This window comes from Trichomycterus rosablanca, chromosome 10 (genome assembly GCF_030014385.1).
Source record: "Trichomycterus rosablanca isolate fTriRos1 chromosome 10, fTriRos1.hap1, whole genome shotgun sequence".
Lineage (NCBI taxonomy): Eukaryota > Metazoa > Chordata > Actinopteri > Siluriformes > Trichomycteridae > Trichomycterus > Trichomycterus rosablanca.
In genome coordinates, this window is record NC_085997.1 from 7,404,679 (window position 1) to 7,425,081 (window position 20,403).

A 20,403-nucleotide genomic window follows, 5' to 3' on the forward strand; every position below is an offset into this window, starting at 1 on the left:
AATATTCGGTACAAAATACTACATAATGGTTTAAAATATTGACTTTTAGCATATATTAGAGCTAATAAACTGTTTTTTTTTTGTTTTTTTTTCAGAGTTCCAGCTATGAACGTGAGGGAGGCGGTTTTCTGTCAAGTAATAAATGTTTGAAACTTCCGTGAGTTTGTTCTGATAGCCTAGCTAGCCACTGTAAAGGAAGAGTACACCTTTCTTTTGAGTTCATACGCTTTTCATTAGAAATGGAAGGAATAAAAAACCAATTGGAGTTATGAGAATGTTCTTTAATGCTTGTCGAAATGATTTAAAAGTAAAGCTATGCTAATCGCTAATGGCTAGTTAGCAAGTAGAATTACTAATAGCGTGGTGGAGCCTTAAAGGCACAGTGCACATATTCTGTTAAGTCATTCAGTTTGGTTAGATTGATACATCTTAATTATTTACAGCACAACTGTGCTATGATTGAATATATTTTGGTTATCATAATGTACATATTAATGGAGTTTAGTGATGGTTCAATTCAAATTCATGTTAAAGGGATAATTGCACATGTTACAGCTAAAAAGTTGGAAAAGAGTAGTAATTCATTAGTCAGTGCTAAAATACCAATACTGAAGTGATGTATGGTAATTCCTTACATGTTAAATGTCAATGTTGCTGTGATGTATGAATGTTAATTAATCATTTGTAGTCAAGGTGCATCCTTAGTTTTTGTACAGTTATAAGATGTTCTGAAATGAAGAAAAGAACTTAATGAGATCTAATTTTAGGGAACATAAAATAATAGGAGCATTCATTGTTCTGCACTATCTGTGTTGATTGGTTTTTCTTAGACGCACAGAAAGACTTGGAGAATTGTGATGGCGAGCCCAGCCCTGTGAAACTGTTGATGGTCGTAGAAGCGGTGTGGCCTACCGTTTACAGAAGACTCCGGATATATCAGAGTTTTTGCCCAGGACCAGATAAGAACCTACTCACACTATTTACTCTACCTGGGTAAAACAGCCATAGGAAAATACCTTTAATACACACATTCAAGGACTAGAACTTAATTTTTGAATCTATACCTCTTTAAATATAAGGAGTGGTATTGAATTGAAGATCTCTTAACATAATTCTTATTTGTAAGAGCTTATTTATTTCTTTATTTCTAAGGTTTTTTTTGCAGCGCTATATGTGATATTTCATTGCTTGTGTGGCAATAAATGTGTTAGCTGTTTAACTTCACCTTAACTCCTCTCTTGATTTCAAAGTATACCGCTGTTCGAACCTAGTTAAATGTTAGTGCCTTTTTGTTACTGTTATTAGCAAGTGTAGGTGCTACACTATCAATTATTAGTAGAAACAAATTAAACAGGGTAGCGAAGCCAACAATTCACTGTGAGCACCTGAAAAACGTGTACCTGTCCGCTGAAGGAAAACTGCAGGGGAGGGTCCGGAGCCGAATCACCTCAACGTCGGTCGGTTTCTCTGTTCAGGCCCTGATTCATGAACAAATGGCTTTGTCTGCCAGCAGAACTAATCCCAGGCTCCGCGACACAGCAACCGTTGGTTTAAAGTTGTTCAAATCGGACTGAATCGCTTCCCTTTCTTTGTCTTTGCCAGTGCTGTGCTTGCAGTTTCCCATACGGTCCAGCGGTCAGGATTCCTGGTTTTCACCCAGGCAGCCCGGGTTTGACTATTTTTTGCCTAATAGTTCCTCTGCGCCTTGTTGCTGTTGCTCAAGCGTCTTGTTCTGTTGGAACTATGACTGCAGTCTATCAGGGAGCAGCCGACATGAGCCACCAGTGACTGACCGCTGGGAAGCCGTGATCGTATAGTGGTTAGTACTCTGCGTTGTGGCCGCAGCAACCACGGTTCGAATCCGGGTCACGGCACTGTCCTTTTGTATGCCATGCTTGGAAGGTTTCTATGCTCTCCTCCTTTTTGTCTCTCTAACTCCTTGTGTATGGTTCTCTGTACCCCAGATCCAACAATGCAGCTCTGGTCAAGGTGACAAAGGCTTGTCAGAGTGGAAAGAAGTGGCTGATGATGGCGTCAGCTGGTGCTGAGCCTTGCTGTTTCCCATATGGTCTTTTTTTTTTTTATTGGCCTACGGCTCGATCTCGATCCATGGCGACTTGATGGATGAACGATCTGTAGGAATCTGTTACTGTGATTGTGTCGAGCCATCGAGTTGCTGGTCTTCCTCTTCGCCTTGTTCCTTCTATTTTTCCGACCATGATGTCCTTCTCCAGTGATCGCTCTCTTCGTATGATGTGTCCAAAGTAGGCAAGTCGTAGCTTAGGGATCCTTGATTCAAGTGACATGTCTGGCTTGATTTGTTCCAAAATTGATTTGTTTGTTCTTCTGATCCAAGGTATTGATAACATCCTTCTCCAACACCACATTTCGAAGGCGTTGATTCTTCTTCTGTCTTGTTTCTTTATCGTCCAGGTTTCACATCCGTACGTTACCACAGAGAAGACTAAACTATGTACAAGGCGTATTTTCGTCAATTGTGAAATGTTCCTCGATTTGAAGACCTTGTCCAGTGACTTCATTGTTGATTTCCCCATACCTATTCTCCGTCTGATTTCCGGTGTCATTTCCGCATCTTGAGTGATCAACGCTCCGAGTAGGTTGTAGTCCTTTACAACTTCCAGTTCGTCGCCATCCATCTCAAATGTGTCCCGGTCGTATCTGGCAGTAGTCAATGTCTTTGTCTTCTTTGTGTTGAGTAACAGCCCCATGTTCGAGCTTTCCAGCTTGATGCTCCGTAATAAGTCCTTCATTCCATCTGCACTTGTTGTTATCGGAGTTGTATCATCTGCATATCTAAGATTGTTGATGATTCGTCCAGCAATTTTAATTCCTTCTTCTTTTTCAGTTAGTCCAGCCTTCCTGAAAATGGCTTCTGCGTACAAATTGAAGAGAAATGGCGACAGGATGCATCCTTGTCTACTTTGAACCATGCCGTGTCGCCGTGTTCTGTTCAGACTGTTGCTTCTTGGTCGGTATAAAGGTTCCTAATGAGGCTGATCAGATGGCTCGGCACACCCATATCCTTCATGGTAATCCAAAGTTTCTGGTGATCAACACAGTCAAAGGCTTTACTGTAATCAATGAAGCAAAAATAAATCTCCTTGTTGTATTCTTTGGCCTTTTCCATTATCCACCTAATGTTAGCAATCACATCTCTTGTACCTCTGCCCCTCCTGAATCCTGCTTGTTCCTCCGGCAGCTCTCTGTCAAAGGAAAAGGCTTCAACCGTCTTTGTAAGATCTTCAGTAGTATTTTGCTGGCATGATGTATGAGCGCAATAGTACGATAGTTTCCACAGTCAGTAACATCTCCCTTCTTCGGAATAGGAATAAACACTGATCTTGTCCAGTCCTTGGGCCATTTACCAGTTGTCCATATCTGTTGACACAGGCATGTGATTACATCAACTGCTGCTTCAGAAGACTTTATTAGCTCTAGTGGAATATTGTCACATCCAGGCGCTTTGTTGTTTGACAGAAGTGTAATCGCAGCGATGACTTCATCTTTCAGAATGTTTGGCTCTCTATCATTGCCAGTCTCCATTTCTTCCCATATCACTGAGTCGTTCTTATAGAGGTGCTCCGTGTACTCTTTCCATCTTTTCTTGATCTGTTCTGGCTCAGTTCTCATTGGCGTCTTTTAGCATGCCCACTCTTGGTTGAAACTTTCGTCGTATCTCTTTGATCTTTAGGTATACCTTCCTGGTCTTTCCCTTCAGATGTTCACTTTCTGTCTCTGTACATATCTTTTGGTAATAAAGCTCTTTGTCTGTTCGAATGGCTCTCTTTAGTCTTTTACTGATGTTGTCCCTGGCCTGCTTGTTACCTTTTGCCTTTGCCCTTCGTCTTTCTTCAATGATCTTTAGAGTCTCTTCTGTTATCCACGGCTGCTGGGGTCTTTTCTGTCTCTTGTTTATTGACTTGCTAGCTTCTTCGGTAACAATAGTCTTTATATGTGAACCGGTTGTGCAGACTATTCCAGAAAACTTCAGGTATTTTGGTCAAGTCAAAGTTAGGAACAGCCTGTTGTCTAGTCCGTTTGTGCAGCTTGACTCTAATTTTTGATGTTAAAAGTTCATGGTCAGTTCCACAGTCAGCTCCTGGCTGTGTTTTCACGGTAATGATAGACGACCTCCATCTTTGGCAAACACATATGTAGTCAATCTGATTCTTATAGGCCCCATTTGGTGATGTCCATGTGTAGAGTCTCCTTTTGTGATGTTGAAAGAAAGTGTTCATGATGGACAGTTGATTTTTTGTACAAAAGTCAATTAATCTTTCTCCAGCTTCATTTCGTTTGCTAAGTCCAAACTTTCCAACAACAGTTCCTTGTTTGCCATGGCCCACTTTGGCATTAAAATCTCCCATGATAATGAGTAAGTCTTGATTTGGCGTCCTGTCAATTTCCTCTTGAACTTGTTCATAGAATAGTTCAACGTCCTCCTCCTTGGCATCTGTTGTTGGTGAGTAGACTTGTATGACTGTGACATGGATTGGTGCTCCTTGTAGTCGTATCGAGATGACTCTATCGCTGACTGTGTTGTACTTCAGGACAGTATTGGCCAGTCTTCGATTAAGAATAAAGGCAACGCCATTTCGTCTTTGGTTATCATTTCCAGAATAGTAGACCCAATGTTCGTTTGACTGGAAATGTCCGGATTGAGTCCACTTTAGTTCACTAATTCTGAGTAAATCAAGTCCTGTTCTGTCCATTTTGGCTTTGACAATGTCGAGTTTGCCTTGGTTCATGGTTCGTACATTCCAAGTTCCTAGTCTGATGATATATCTAATTTGATCTTCCCTTTCGACCAAGCGACATCAGCACCAAGACGACCTTGCGGCTTTGATCCTGGCGCATCATAAGCATTGATCCTACTCAAGACGACCATCGGCTCTTCCCCAGTAGCTTGTTGAGTGCCTTTCGACCTAGGGGCGCATCTTCCAGCACTATATCGCATTCCTTTAGTTGTACGCTACATCAAGTTTTCTTGGCATAGTACGGAAGTAGATTGCCAGGCCTTTCTCCTGCGCAGTAATGTGGTACCTGTGAGGAGCCACACTGGATCAGTGTTGTAGCCATTGTCAATACGAGATTGATAAGAGATTGATAATTTGCTTCCATCACGCAACGTCCTGCTGCCGACATTGGGCTGTACGTTTAGTCTGGCACCTCAGTTGAGACCTATCCCCCTTGGGGGCCCCTGCTAGCATAATACACTTGGCTCTAAACTGCTTTTAGCCAGGTGGCCTGCATTCGACTCCCGGTATATGAGGGAGTCTATCAAGGAGCAGTCAACATGAGCCACCAGTGGCTGACCACTGGGAAGCTTGATTGTATAGTGGTTAGTACTCTGCGTTGTGGCCGCAGCAACCCCGTTTCGAATCCAGGTCATGGCACTGTCTTTTTGTATGCCGTGCTTCTCTCCTCGGTCAAGAGACAGAAATGGGGCTGGAGCTTCAGGGAGGTCATGACCACACTCATGCAGGGGCCAGTGGCGCAATGGATAACGCGTCTGACTACGGATCAGAAGATTCTAGGTTCGACTCCTGGCTGGCTCGGTTACCTTATGCCTTTTTTTCTCTCTAACTCCTTGTGTATGGTTCTCTGTACCCCAGATCCAACAATGCAGGTCTTGTTAAGGTGACAAAGGCTTGGCAGAGCGAAAAGAAGTGGCTGATGCTGGTGTCAGCCGGTGCAGAGCCTTGCAGTTTCCCATATGGTCTAGCGGTCAGGATTCCTGGTTTTCACCCAGGCGGCGGAGTTCGACTCCTGGTATTGGAATTGGTCTTTATGATTGGACTTGAGCAAAAATTTGCCTACTCGGCTCTTTGTACGGGGAATTAGCTCAAATGGTAGAGTGCTCGCTTAGCATGCGAGAGGTAGTGAGATCAATGCCTGCGTTCTCCAGGTTTTAAAATTATGTAGAGAAACAGATGGACTACAGTCAGTAATTGTAGAACTACAAAGTGCTTCAATATGGTAAGTGGAGCTGATAAAATGGACAGTGAGTTTAGAAACAAAGAGGTTGTTTTAATGTCATGTTCTAACCCAGGGGTGGGGAACCTTCTACCCACTGAGGGCCAGATTAATAATTACATATCTGGTCACGGGCCACAGACTACAATGACGCAACATAGAGCCAAATTAATATAGGCTTTATAAATACATGATGCTGATGGTATGTAGTGTTTATATTTGATTTCAGACTTACCTTATCATGTGACGGTTGTGAATGTTTGGTCTTGACCAGCTGTGGAATATCTGGGGGCAATGATGTCGTGGCAACACGCAACCGGTATGTGGCAACATAACTCGTATTTGTTATGTCTGTTGTATCGTCTAAAGTTTAATTAATTGCATAAAGCCCAGACAATAAAATCTAGGAAATATATGGCGGGCCACATTTGATTGAGCGGGGGGGCCGTATACGGCCCACGGGCCGGAGGTTCCCCACCCCTGTTCTAACCTGTAATATATTGCATTTCTTAAAATTTCCGCTAGGTGGAGGCAATCTGCAAATTTACAAAAACAGTGGCCACATTTCATGTCAATCACGTTGACCTGTTAGAGTGCTGGAGTCTAAACCTGTAAAACTCTCTGATATTTTACTCTTAACGATTTCACATTGTAACAACATCTTCTGTTGTTTTAACCCGAGGTGGCTCTGACAGAAACCTGTTCACCCTCTCGAGGTTAAAGACTGCAAGTCGAGACTGCAGTGCCAACAATGCTGCTCCTACTAGATGTGACGGACACCTGGCGTGTTTGCACCAAAAATGTCCAGAACTTAAAACGGACTTTATCACAGACTGGACTGAACAATGAAGAACTTACATTATTTTTTTGCTAGTTACAACTTTCAGTTCAATTTAATTTTGTGTTTGTATGATTTGTGTAAATCCTATTAATTTAAAGTATCCTTCAAGCCACCCAAGAAGGACGGGTCCCTGCTGAGTCTGGTTTCTCTCAAGGTTTCTTCCTGAGTTTTTCCCTGCCACAGTCTGTTGGTCCTGGATTTTGTGAAGTTGCTTTGAGACAATGTTCATTGTAAAAAGCGCTATATAAATAAATTAAGACTTGACATGTGTCTGAGATCTCTAACTCAAGCACCGTTTATGCAATCCATTTGATTGCAGCTCATGAACTTTCTTTTAAAAACGAAAAGCATGAGTTGGCAGCGGTGGGACTCGAACCCACGCCCCCGAAAAGACTGGAAATTTAATCCAGCACCTTAGACCACTCGGCCACACTACCACTGGTTAAGGTGCCGATCGAAACGAGCAACTACGTATGCAATTTCTACCTGCGTTTTCCAATAGAAGTTAAAGAGGTTGCAAGTGCTGTTGCCACACTTGTGATAGCTCAGTCGGTAGAGCATCAGACTTTTAATCTGAGGGTCCAGGGTTCAAGTCCCCGTTCGGGAGAGTTGTTTCTTACTGCATTAGGTGAGCGGTAATGTCCCGTACTACGTGCTTTGTTTAGAATGATGAAGAATTTGTACTTTGTGAGATATTTCTAAGTAAAATAGCATGTACTTGATAAGCTTGAAATAATAGCACTCTGTGTGTGTAACATGTTCTCCATACCATCTAGTTGTTTTAAACAGACTGTAGTAAATAGAGGACCATTTAAATCTATATTTATGTGCAGCCTAATAATGCACTGAGTTTTAGATATTAATACCCACATATTTTATGTTGAATTACATGCATCATAATTTTAGTTCTTGCTTCACAGAGCTGCTTTGTTATTGCACTGCACTAAACAGTTGGTATATCCTGCACTATTTTGGCCCCTACATAATGCAGCATCAACCCTTAAGACAGTCTGTCAGTGGTACAAAGTTACGATTTGGTTCAGTTCGTCCTAAAGGCTGCGATAAACGCGAGTACGTGAGCTTAAACACGTTGAACCCCCACTTTATAATGCAGCATCAATGATCTGTTAGTACATTACAATTTACAAAGGGTAAAGGAGAATTGTGGGCCATATTGACTAATCAGTGAAAATTAATGTTTCCTTGTATAATAAAACCATTATGCTTATTTAGCCTTAATTAGCTTTAATTATTAAATAGTTAATAAGATAGTGATGGTGAAACTAAAAACCTGTAATTACCATCACTAAGTGTTTTTACCATCACAACAAGATATGTGTTGGTAATGACATGTTGAGGTAATGACAGTTTTTACTTAGGAAAAAAGTAAACAGCTAGTATACAATGTACTTTACATACATTTAAATAATGTGAACATTTCAGTTGTAAAATACTGCTGTAACAATGTAAATAGACGCTGAGTAAACATACTTTATGATCAGGATGAATACATGTTTAAATTTCTCACACTTTTAGAGATCAAAAGCCTGGGTCCTGGTATCCATGTGGATGTTACTTTGACACGTACCACCTACCTCAGCATTGTTGCAGACCATGTACACCCAGTTCATGCAAACTGTATTCCCTGATGGCTGTGTCCTCTGAAGAAGTAAACTTGCATAAAGCATGAGATGTCAGAAGTGGGATTTGAACCCACGCCTCCAGGGGACACTGCGACCTGAACTTAGACCTTAGACCTTAGACTGCTCGGCCATCCTGACATGCTTGCAAGGTCCTAATGCCAATTACCAACAACACCCCCACATGGCCAAAGATTTGTACAAAGTGCTGAATCTTTTCACATTATTATGTACTGTATGTTAGAGGGTTAAAGACATAAATGTGTATAAAGCACTAGCAGTCAGAAGTGGGATTCAAACCCACGCCTCATGGGACACTGTGACCTGAACTTAGCGTTTTAGACCTCATCCTGACTAGCTTGGGTACCATCGACACCACCATTTGTATGAACTGCTTAATCTTTTCACATTATTATGTATGGTAAATTTACTGACTGTAACCCATTTGCTGCACTGTACACTTTGTCACTAGGCTGTAAACCATATATCAATCGAAAGGGAGCCCCATATGAGCACTCCAACTGACCAAATAATGTTTTTTGAAAGGGTTCTTTTTGTGTTCTTGGTAGAACTGTTTCTACTTGAAGAACTCTTTAGTATAATTCAAGGTTCTTTGCTAACTCAATTTGATTTTTATGGATTTTTTTTCTCTTGCCACATATAAATGCACATAACATTTTAATGACTGGAAAACAATCGTGCAATTGATACAGGAAAAAAGGAAAAAGGTGAAAGAAAGGAATCTGTTTGTAATCTACCTGCAAAATTCTCCTCCAGAGATGTTTTTCTTTGTGTCCAGGGTTCAAGTCCCTGTTCGGGTGAGTTGTTTCTTACTGTGTTGGGTAAGCGGCATTGTCCCGTACTACATGGTTTGTTAAGAAAGTTAAAGAATTTATACTTGGTGAGATATTTCTAAGTGATCAGCTTGAAACAATTGCATAGTGAATGTGTAACATGTTCTCCACACCAACTAATTGTACCCCCAGCCGTTTCAAACACACTATAGTAAAAAGAGGACCGTTTAAACTATAATTATGTGCAGCCTAATAATGCAATGAGTTGTACATATTAATACCCACATATTCTATGTCGAATTACATGCTTTTTTTAATTGTTCAGTTCTTGCCTTACAAAGCTGTTTTGTTACTGCACTGCACTAAACAGTAGGTATATCCTGCACTATTTTGGCCCTTACATAATGAGTTCTTTCTGTGTCCTGACTGACCTCTTATTGATGACTGATTCAGTATTATCTTAAAATGACAATCACAAAAAACTGAATAGCTTAGTGTGCAGTGATAACCATTGTTATAGTTGTCATTGTAGCATACACTGTTGCTCAGTTACAGACTAACCCAACATAACACCAGCACAGTCTAGTTTAAACCAAAAGTAGATTTATCTCAGGTGCTTGTAAGTGCAGCATATTCTTTTATTTTATTTTATTTTCATCAAACATTTTATCTTGGACGGGGTCGTGGTGGGTCATTTTTTACTGGGCGGAGGGAAAGGATACAGTATATACACAATATTGAACATAAAATGATCTTTATTATAAATACTTGTAGTGTTTGTGCCTGTGCTGACTTGATCATTTAGAAACTACACACCCAGAAGCAGCAGCCACCTCACTGGCCTATAGTATGTCATCTATATTTTATTGTTCAGTGTGTTGTACTCGTCGAGTACTTTATGCCAATTTGTAAAGACAGTAAATAAGTCTCTATAGTTCTACCTAATGTTTAGTCATGTGATGTTCAAGTCCATGTAGACACAAGTACTACAATGAGCAATATATAAATATAAAAAGTCATTCATTTGCATGAATAGTTAAAAGCTAATGAATGGATTGTTGGATGGATAAATGCATTTAGATTCCCTCGATTTTACTTTATGGTAAAAACCCTACACAGACAGAAGAACAAAATAAATATTATGAAGACCATGTTTTTAACTACAGTGCGTTACAAGTCTAAATGTTATTTACAAGTCCCTACTTAGCTCATGGGAAAATGTGCTTAAAAGTTTGCAACGATTCTGCATTGGAGAATGCGAGCATCGATCCAGCTACCTCTCGCATGCTAAACGAGCGCTCTACCATTCGAGCTAATTCCCCTTACGATGAACCCCCTTTAGCCTTTTGTAAATTGTAATGTACTATCAGAGCGTTGATGCTGCATTAAAAAGTGAGGGTGCAACGTGTTTAAGCTCACATACTCTTTTCTGTATTATGCCTTGCTTTTAAACCATCACAGACTCCGTTTATCGCAGACTTTAGGACGATCGAAACCCAATCAAAACTGTCTTTGTACCACTGATAGACTGACTTAAGGGTTGATGCTGCATTTTAAAGGGAATGTCGTGAGTTTAAGCTTTTCATCTTTTACAAAACAGTTAACCAGATGAAAAATCATTAAAAAGTCACGTACCGCTACTTTAACAAAAAGTCGTTTTAGATAAAACTCCGAGACATTTCAAAATTGGAGAATTATAAGTTATTGTGTGTTTGTGTAGCCCAATTAAAATTTGGGGATTACTAATATTTTATGTTAATTTATAACTAGTAAATAAGTTGTTCTTATTTGTTCTGTAAATAATGTTCTGGTTGTTTTATGCTGTTTAAAGTAAAGTGTATGTATAGCCCTCCCTTGATTTATTTTTAAGCCAATCAGCATGAACTGTCACAGGTCGGGAAAAGAGCGGGAGAAAGTGGGTGGAAAAGAAGAAAAAAGTGGAGAAAATAGCGTGATGTGAAACAAGTGTCATGTAAGCAGGTAAAACACCTGTTTAGGATTTATCTCTCTTGATGCGTCAAGACAAACGGACAGTGAGTCTTATATTAACATCTTGCAGTCGATTAGTGACATTGTTTATGCTGTATCAGCCGTGAACTTCGTCTCTTGAGTTTACGCGCATGGACATTGAAGGCAGTACGCTTCCTCAGCAACTGTGATGATTACAGTGGATTAAAAGCATCGGATTAACTCTGATTGTTTCATCCAAGATCAAAAGGAAAAAGACTGGTGGATTTTTTCTGTTTCATCCATGTAAACAAAGAACGTGGACAGCTCCACCACAACCGACTAAATATACTTCGTGATCTGTGCTGATTGGGACTATTAGGTTGGATCAGGCCTGCAATGGTAATTAAAAAATTTTTTAGTTAGTTATTTACCTAACTTAAGAGAGATTGATGATATTTTGAATATTACTGATGGTAATTTGAGTGAATCTGTATTATGACATTTTTGTAAAATATATTGGGGTTTGAAATGCATATTAATGATTGTGTAAATGAGTAAATAGTTAATTTGTTTAAGTATTATTAACGTATACAAGTTTGGTATGTGAGTCAGGGATAATGTTAATACAGCTACTGTAAATGGTGTTAGTCGCAGGTTTTTTTGTGACAGGTTAGTACCACATATATATAGGGTAATTGAAGTAGTTTTTTCGGTTTAAATAAGAGTATAGCTTAAATATAAAATAATCGTAAGTACTGATAAGTAGTGGCCCTTTTAAATCCTTACATTACCACAAAGAAAGAGATTTCTTAAATAAAAGAAGTCGGGGAGCGCTTTCCAAATACAGCCAGGTGTGCTAGGGGGCGCTATATTTGTCAATTTAAACAAGTCAAAAAAGGTCTTTAAACCAAACGATTTGAGTAAAAATAGAGCATAACTGTCACTGTAAAACTTACAGACTGACCTAATGTTTGATGCAGCGTTTCAGTGAGCAACGACTTTCATATTATGTGTTGCCTTTAAGTGATCATAATGTTTCAGCATTGGAGAATGTGGGCATCGATCCCACTACCTCTCGCATGCTAAGCGAGCGCTCTACCATTGGAGCTAATTCCCCTTACACAGAACCTTCCTTCATGATTTGTAAATTGTAATGTACTAACAGCAGTGGTGTATAAAGTACTAGAAGGCCATACTTGAGTAAAAGTTCAAGTATCTTACCAGAAATTTACTTTGATAGAAGTAAAAGTCACCTTTTAGAATATTACTTAAGTAAAAGTCTAAAAGTATCTGATGTTTAATGTACTTAAGTATCAAAAGTAATTTGATATTAAATGTACTTAAGTATTAAAAGTAGAAGTAAAAGTAAATGCTGTTAGTATAAACTGAAGCGCTCATTTTAAATATAAAGATTGTTCTTTTAAGCCTGTAAACCACCTTAACAATTAACCTGTTTTCTTCCTTTCATCTGAACATGATTTGTGCCAATTCATGATCATAATCAACTGTTGACATCACCTGTTTGAAATCATGACATTATTTAGTTGTTTTTTAACTTATTACTAGCCCTAAATGTTCCTGTTCCAACGTTTTTAGAATGTGAGTCGATGTAAATATAAGAAACACTGCATCTATTTTATTTGCATTTTCTATACTGTCCCATTTTTTTATTTGGGTAGTATATTTCAATAACAAAAAAATAATTTTGGCATAATTAATTTAAAGCAAAACTCAAGAGAGTTTAACAACGTGTGGCACTTTTATCCCTTTAATGATCTGTTCAACCATTATTTTAAATCAAAATATTTGAGTAAAATAAGCTGTATTTAAATCATCTTTTTTGGGCTGTATCTACTCACTGAATGGCATGTGTTGAACAAAAAAAATATTGGTATTCTTACTTTAAGAAAACACCATTTCTAACTTGAAGCCAACAGCTGAAAAATCATGAATAATAAGTTGGATAAGTTGAGTTCTTGTTGAGAGCATTAAAGGTTAAAGACGTGCTGCATGTTCCTCAGCACCATGAATCTCTCCTCCGCCTGTCTAATACAGAAATTATCTGAGGAAATATTTGTCCGTAGGTGAGTTTTTAAAAATAATGGACGTGTCTTCATGAGTTTTGCAGTCAATGAATTCCAAACAAATGTAATGATTTATGAAACGTTTTATTTGTGGTTCGAATGTAATCGGTGAAAGTGGTAGGTAGATATCTGAACAATGTTAATGCTAATAATATGAAAAAAAAAACGCTGATGCTTCAGCTTTACTTTGTTAATCATTGTTAACTTACATCAGTGTGTTGGAGCTTCTGAAATCTCCATATTTGCGGGTCTTTGGGTGAACGACGCACATCTAGAAAACTCTGATAGCTTTTAGAGAACGTTTGCACATGCGCATTAATGTGTTTAACTCACAAGCGCAGATTCACCAAACCAGCGTGCAGTCTGTCACACATCTCACATCATTTAACTTTCATTTTGTAGTAACGAGTAACGAATTTACATACAGCGAATGTAACGGAGTAAAAGTACACAATTTCTTTAGAAGATGTAGTGGAGTAAAAGTGAAAGTTTTTATACTCCAGTAAAGTACAAGTACTTCAAAAAACTACTTAAGTACTGTAACGAAGTATTATTACTTCGTTACTATACACCACTGACTAACAGAGTGTTGATGCTGCATTATAAAGTGAGGGTGCAACGTGTTTAAACTCACGTACTCTTTTCTATATTATGCGTTGTTTTTAAACCATCACAGACTCAGTTTATTTAAAACGTTAATCTTAGCCTTTAGGACGAACAATGTGAGGTCTTTTTTGAAGTGCATTTTTCTATTTTATTTCGTTGGACCTGTAGGAGATTGTCCTGTTCTTGTTGCAGCTCTGCTGGAGGGTTATTTTCTTGGTGTTTGTGGTGGTGGTGGTGGTGGTGGTGGGGTCTTTGTTCCCATTTTGGTTTATTTAGTAAATGATGTACTTTACATCCATTTCAATTAGGGCTGCACGATATTGGAAAAAACTGACATTGCGATTTTTTTTCCCCCTGCGATATACTGTATATTGCGATATTAAAAAAATGCAGGAATTTTCACCACATTGCTAATAATATTAATAATGCATGTATCTTACTCTAAATAAGGGGCTCATCTGTGAAAAAGGGTGGTGCCTACAAGGGTTACAAAAGATTATGACCAGCTACATCTTTGTACTTGGTTGAAACTGAGCATTAAACTAAGAAAGCTTCAATATCTCTTCTCTCACAGAAAAATAAACATGGCTGACGGAGCGGACAAAGTTATTTTCAAACGTAAATAAATAATTATTGATTTTAAACAAGTGTTTTTATTAGCAAGTATGGGCTTGTCAGCAAATGTAACCGTTTTCTGTACACGAATCGAGATGTTATATTGACATGTTAGCGCTAGGGTTGCCAACCGTCCCGTAAAATACGGAATCGTTCCGTATTTGAAAACTGAATGTCGCGTTCCGTATTGAACTGATACGGGATGCGCTTTGTTCCGTATTTTTATCAATGGGAGAGAAATGCTGCAGCTTAGACTGTTCAATACTAGAGCTGGGCGGTTCCTGAATCAACCGGGTTAATGATTCGAATCTTTGTACTGAATCAGGAATCACGAGTCCGAAATCTCAATGAACCCGGATCTTATGAGTCCTCTGACTGGCTGCTGCTCAGTACACAAGGCGGGTGTGAGCCGTCATTGAAAATGAGAACGGTGTGAATTTTTGTTTTGTGTCAAGCAGCAAAAAAGTTGTAGCATGACGTATTTGATATCATTTGCATTAAGAAACATCGCACGTCCTGCGATGTGACTATCGCGCATGCACACATCGCGATGACGATGCTGAAACGAAATATCGTGCAGCCCTAATTTCATTAATGTGAACATTTCCATTTTTGTCGTAAAATACTGCTGTAACAATGTAAATGGACGCTGAATAAACATACTTAAATGGATATTTAAGTATTTAAGTACATATTTAAATGGATGTAAAGTACATCAAATAAACCAAAATGGGAACAAAGACCCCACCACCACCACCACCACAAACACCAAAAAAATAACCCTCCAGCAGAGCTGCAACAATAAACAGAGCAAGATCAGGATGAATACATGATTCAGTTTCTCAGTGATCAAAAGCCTGGGTCCTGGCATCCATGTGGATGTTACTTTGACACGTACCACCTACCTCAGCATTGTTGCAGACCATGTTCACCCTTTGATGAAAACTGTATTCCCTGATGGCTGTGTCCTCTAAAGAAGTAGATTTGTTTAAATCATGAGCTGTCAGAAGTGGGATTCGAACCCATAAACTGCTTAATCTTTTCACATTATCATGTATTGTAAATGTACTGACTGTAACCCATCTGCTGCACTGTACACTTTGTCACTAGGCTGTAAACCAAAAATCAATAGAAAGGGAGCCCCATATGAGATCTCCAACTGACCAAATAATGTTTTTGGGTGGATCATTCTTAGCACTGTAACGGCACTAGCATGTTAGGGTGTGTTTTCTCTACTATGAGTGTATTAGGTACAGCCTTCTTGTTGGGTTTTTAACTGACTGGATTATTTATTAAGATTAATAATTATTCATTAAGAACTCAAACCCTGTTTGTGCTCGTTGTAGGCTATTCAATTGTCCACTAGATGACATAATATGAATACAGTTAGAAAGTAAAACGATGTCTGTTTCGAGCAAAGTTTCATCGCATGCTGACCTGTGTGGAATACAACTGATGTATGTAGCACTAAGAAGTGTTTCTTAAGGGTTCTTTTAGGTGTTCTTGGTAGAACTGTTTCTACTTGAAGAACCATTTAGTATAATTTAAGGTTCTTTGCTAACTCAATTTGATTTTTATGGATTTTTTTATTTTATATATATAAATGCACATAACATTTTAATGAAAAGCAACGCATAATATAGAAAAGAGTACGTGAGCTTAAACATGTTGCACTCTCACTTTATAATGCAGCATTAACACTCTGTTAGTACATTACAATTTACAAAGGGTAAAGGAAAGTTTTGTGTAAGGGGAATTAGCTCCAATGGTAGAGTGCTCGCTTAGCATGCGAGAGGTTGTGGGATCGATGCCCACATTCTCCAGTACACAAACATTATGATCATTTTGCAATCTGAAAAGATGAAATTAGGGTAAAATTCGTTGCAGCATTAACCATAAGGCTAGTCTGTCCATGTTACAATGTCAGTAACGCCCTATTTACGCTCAAACAGTTTTGTTTACATACCTTTTTTGTTTTGTTTTGACAGAAACGCATAAACTTATAATTTTTTATAATGTTTTATTATTTGATACTGTTACAATTGATACAATATAAAGTATTGTACATATTTAAGTTCGGTGGCATAATTGGCCATAGCTTGCTTTTAAAAACGACTACAGGGCGCCATCTACAGGCCATTCTTGGTACGTCTTGTTAAAACGTAGCCAATGGAAAACTGGTGCCCACACTTATGTGGCTTGGGATCTACTATTTCAGTCAACAGGTCATCGGGATCTACTTTTTAAAAAGGTTGGCCTCATCATTTTTCAAGAATGCTTTAAAGCTTTTTTAAATGCGCTTCATTTGCCTGTATTGATATTCAGCATTACAGGGCAAGCGTGGGTCCAGTGTCACGAACACGGGGCTCAAGACAAAAATACACCCTGGACAGGGCGCGTCAAACCATCGCAAAGCATCACACACTAATTTATCCACTCACTCACACATACAGGTGCAATTTAGAGCAGCAATTACACCTACTGGCACGTTTTCATACCCGGAGGAAAGCCACGCATACATGGTGAGTATACACCGATCAGCCATAACATTAAAACCACCTCCTTGTTTCTACACTCACTGTCCATTTTATCAGCTCCACCATATAGAAGCACTTTGTAGTTCTACAATTACTGACTGTAATCCACCTGTTTCTCTACATGCTTTTTTATCCCCCTTTTATGCTGTTCTTTAATGGTCAGGACTCTCCCAGGACCACTACAGAGCAGCTATTATTTGGGTGGTGGATCATTCTCAGCACTGCAGTGACACTGACATGGTGGTGGTGTCTTAGTGTGTTGTGCTGGTATGAGTGGATAAGACATAGCAGCGCTGCAGGTTTTTAAACACCTCACTGTCACTGCTGGACTGAGAACAGTCCACCAACCAAAAACATCCAGCCAACAGCACCCTGTGGGCAGTGTCCTATGACCACTGATGAAGGTCTAGAAGATGACCAACTCAAACAGCAGCAATAGATGAACGATCGTCTCTGACTATCTCTACAAGGTGGACCAACTAGGTAGGAGTGTCTAATAGAGTGGACAGTGAGTGGGCACGGTATTTAAAAACTCCAGCAGCGCTGCTGTGTCTGATCCACTCATACCAGCACAACACACACTAACACACCAACACCATGTCAGTGTCACTGCAGTGCTGAGAATGATCCACCACCTAAATAATACCTGCTCTGTAGTGGTCATGTCAATAATTGTAGAACTACAAAGTGCTTCTATATGGTAAATGGAGCTGATAAAATAGACAGTGAGTGTAGAAACAAGGAGGTGGTTTTAATGTTATGGCTGATTAGTGTAAACTCACACACTGTTGTATGTGCTTGCATGACTGTAGGACGAGTTTTCAGTGCATTACCGTAATATCCATAAAATGTGTTCTTGCGATTTCAGTGCAGAAAAGTTTGTGTAGAGACTGCAGCAGCGGATACTGTGTTTGTTTAGAAATTGAGGTCATACTTTTTTCAACAAGGTAAGTTTATTAAAATAAACGTTTTTTGTATATTAGCTTCTGGATATTTTCGGATGCTACGGACAAAACTGTGTTGTACTGCTATGATGATACGACTATGTTCCAAACCCTTTTAGACTCTTCCAACACCGTTAGCGCTTCTCTCAGTTAGTTCAGCTCATTAAATATATTATCTACTGTATCCCTTATCTTTACAAACCCAATTCCAAAAATGTTTAGACAGAAGAGAAAATGTCAATGTAAATAGACAGCAGTTTGTAAAAGATGTTATTTATATTCTAGCATACAAACATACATCGCTCCAAAATATGAATGAACGCTTCAGTCAGAGTTGCCAGATTGCGCATCTCAAAGTCCGCCAAAATGCATGGAAAACCGCCCAAACATACTCACGAAAAACAGCCGATAATCAGCGCTTAAACAATATTAAACCAGTTAAACATGATCTACTACTGCTGATATCTCACAAATCAGTGATTATAAATTATTAATGGCATTTGAAATAATAAAAAACTAAGACTAACTAGTACTAAGATTTGTACTAACTGTTATATCTTTTCACATTATTATGTATGGTAGAGGGTTAAAGATGTAAATTTGTATAAAGCATGAGCTGTCAGAAGTGGGATTCGAACCCACGCCTCCAGGAGAGACTGCGACCTGAACGCAGCACCTTAGACCGCTCGGCCATCCTGACTATCTGGAGTACCCCGGATACCACCCTCACCCCACACGGACTACTATTTGTACAAACTCCTGAATCTTTTCACATTTTTATGTATGGTAAATTTACTGACTGTAACCCATCTGCTGCACTCTACACTTTGTCACTAGGCTGTAAATCATATATCAATGGAAAGAAAGCCCCATATAAGCACTCCAACTGACCAAATCATGTTTTTTGGGTGGACCATTCTTAGCACTGTAACGTCACTAGCGTGTTAGGGTGAACTCAAGTTCATATGCGTGTGAAGGCAGACGAGTGAATACTTTTGGCAATAAAACCTTTTTATATTAATTGTTAAAATTCTTGAAAGTTTTACAGGACAACGTATGTTAAAGTTTGTAATTTATGTTACATCCTTGTGGGATTAAAGCAGGTTGCAGAGCCCGAATAGCTCAGTCGGTAGAGCAGTAATGTCCCGTACTACATGGTTTATTTAGAAAGTTAAAGAATTTGTACTTTGTGAGATGTTTCTAAGTGAAATAGCATGTACTTGATCAGCTTGAAATAATAGCACACTGCATGTGTAACATGTTCTCCACACCAACTAGTTGTATGCCCAGCTGTTTCAAACAAATTGTAGTAATTGCACTACATTAAACAGTTGGTGTATCCTGCACTATTTTGGACCTTACATAATGCAGCATCAACACTCTGTTAGTACATTACAATTTACAAAGCGTCCTTTGTAAGGGGAATTAGCTCAAATGGTATCGCGTTTGCTTAGCATGCGAGAGGTAGCGGGATTAATTCCCACATTCTCCAGTGTACAAACATTGTGATCATTTAATGGCATCACGTAATACCAAAGTCAATGCGTCATTGCTCACTGAAACTATATATTTTCAGTTTGTTATGTATCTTATTGGGTTAAAGATGTAAATTTGTATTAAGCATGAGCTGTCAGAAGTGGTATTTAAACCCACGCCTCCAGGGGAGACTGCGACCTGATCGTAGTGCCTTAGACCGCTCGGCCATCCTAACTACCTGAGTTATTATCAACACCACCCTCACCCTACACGGACTAAGATTTGTACAAACTGCTTAATCTTTTCACATTATTATGTATGATAAATTTACTGACTGTAACCCATTTGCTGCACTGTACACTTTGTCACTAGGCTGTAAACCATATGTCAATCGAAAGGGAGCCCCATATGAGATCTCCAACTGACCAAATCATGTTTTTTTGAAAGGGTTCTTTTTGTGTTCTTGGTAGAACTGTTTCTACTTGAAGAACCCTTTAGTATAATTCAAGGTTCTTTGCTAACTCAATTTGATTTTTTTGGTTTTGTTTTTCTCTTGCCACATATAAATGCACATAACATTTAAGGACTGGAAAACAATCGTGCAGTTGATATAAAAAAAAATGGAAAAAGGTGAAAGAAAGGAATCTGTTTGTAATCTACCTGCAAAATTCTCCTCCTGAGATGTTTTTCTTTGTGTGTGTAAACAGCAACAGCAACAAATTGTACCCCCAGCCGTTTCAAACACACTGTAGTAAAAAGAGGACCGTTTGAAACTATAATTATGTGCAGCCTAATAATGCACTGAGTTGTACATATTAATACCCACATATTTTATGTCAAATTAAATGCTTTTTTTTTTTTGTTCAGTTCTTGCCTTACAAAGCTGTTTTGTTACTGCACTAAACAGTAGGTATATCCT

The 20,403-nt window shown here is 38.9% G+C and overlaps 1 long non-coding RNA gene and 5 other non-coding genes across 10 annotated transcripts; 3 read left to right on the plus strand and 3 right to left on the minus strand.

Annotated features, from left to right (window-relative positions):
- Positions 1-76: 76 nt before the first annotated feature.
- Positions 77-7,102, plus strand: LOC134321204 (uncharacterized). 5 transcript variants are annotated; one of them, XR_010013800.1, is made up of 4 exons: positions 77-135; positions 831-993; positions 6,227-6,316; positions 6,680-7,102. It is a non-coding gene; the product is annotated as an uncharacterized LOC134321204 (long non-coding RNA). The 5 variants fall into 5 exon arrangements; XR_010013801.1 differs by having other exon boundaries at positions 95-111; XR_010013799.1 differs by having other exon boundaries at positions 116-157.
- trnar-acg (transfer RNA arginine (anticodon ACG)) lies at positions 5,507-5,579 on the plus strand. The gene has a single exon. It is a non-coding gene; the product is annotated as a tRNA-Arg (tRNA).
- Positions 7,103-7,193: 91 nt separating the features above from the next.
- On the minus strand, positions 7,194-7,275 carry trnaf-aaa (transfer RNA phenylalanine (anticodon AAA)). Its single transcript has one exon. It is a non-coding gene; the product is annotated as a tRNA-Phe (tRNA).
- Positions 7,276-12,266: 4,991 nt separating this feature from the next.
- On the minus strand, positions 12,267-12,339 carry trnaa-agc (transfer RNA alanine (anticodon AGC)). Its single transcript has one exon. It is a non-coding gene; the product is annotated as a tRNA-Ala (tRNA).
- A 3,938-nt stretch (positions 12,340-16,277) lies between these two features.
- Positions 16,278-16,350, plus strand: trnaa-agc (transfer RNA alanine (anticodon AGC)). Its single transcript has one exon. It is a non-coding gene; the product is annotated as a tRNA-Ala (tRNA).
- A 2,275-nt stretch (positions 16,351-18,625) lies between these two features.
- On the minus strand, positions 18,626-18,708 carry trnal-cag (transfer RNA leucine (anticodon CAG)). The gene has a single exon. It is a non-coding gene; the product is annotated as a tRNA-Leu (tRNA).
- Positions 18,709-20,403: the final 1,695 nt, after the last annotated feature.